The sequence below is a fragment of the Amblyomma americanum genome, chromosome 6 (genome assembly GCF_052857255.1).
Source record: "Amblyomma americanum isolate KBUSLIRL-KWMA chromosome 6, ASM5285725v1, whole genome shotgun sequence".
NCBI lineage: Eukaryota > Metazoa > Arthropoda > Arachnida > Ixodida > Ixodidae > Amblyomma > Amblyomma americanum.
In genome coordinates, this window is record NC_135502.1 from 58,926,242 (window position 1) to 58,927,244 (window position 1,003).

A 1,003-nucleotide genomic window follows, 5' to 3' on the forward strand; every position below is an offset into this window, starting at 1 on the left:
ATAGCTAGCTTATTTATCGCGCCTCTCTAATTGGGCTTCAGATGCGATGTTCTGCCCAATTTCTCTGCGCACCTTGGGGCTTGTTCTGCTGCGATATCTGCGAAGAAATCTGCGACTTTCTAGTCACGTACGAGTATAGACACACGAAAGAAAAAAGTAAGGAATGCCGATCTGCGTATTCTGTAATATATATATATATATTTTCAGATTCAATATTTTGCGTAGCTTCTCTTGGTTATACACCGCTTTGGATATCTCGTCATACGTTGCCTCGCTAGCTACAAGCGCTGACGTCATAAGCAGTAGTGACAAATGCTTATGGGGGGGAAAGATTCAGTAAGGAAAATATTCTTCGCAAAACGCGGCCGAAGAGAACTGAGCATTGCCAGCAGGCGCTCCGTCTTGCATCGAATCGAAACGCGATAAGATGCTACCAGATGTGTGTTGCGAGCTGTGCCCCCCATTTGGAGGAAATCTTGTATCAAGCGCGGCATGACGTAATTTATTACGTACGCACTGCGCGCGTGGTGTGGGCAGAGTGTGTATGTAATAGAGACCTCACGCGCTTGGACTCTAAAGTACTAAAGTGAAGTACGGATGAGTACGAAAGATGCTGTCGCACAAGTGTTGCCTTTGGTGTATCTTACTCCGTCTATATTGTGTTATCACGATTCTAAGCGGCTGCTATCTCAGAACATTGCCTTTCTCCATTCCTACACATGTTACGGGCTCCTTTTGTAGTAGAAATCGCAAGAAAATCTTTTGGTTCAATTAACACTCTCGTGAACTAGCAAACGAGAAACAGCGAATAACCTGACAATAGCGGTTGTTTTCTGCGTCAACATTAACGCCCGTGCGCTCAGTTTATTGCCTGGCCGCTTGGGATTTAAGCGACACTGATACCTTTAACATCACAGGCTCGAAAGGAAGGTGCTTAAGTGTTCAGGTATTGCATCAGTTGCGTATGTATGATGACCCATATGGCAGTGTTAATGATGCAGTG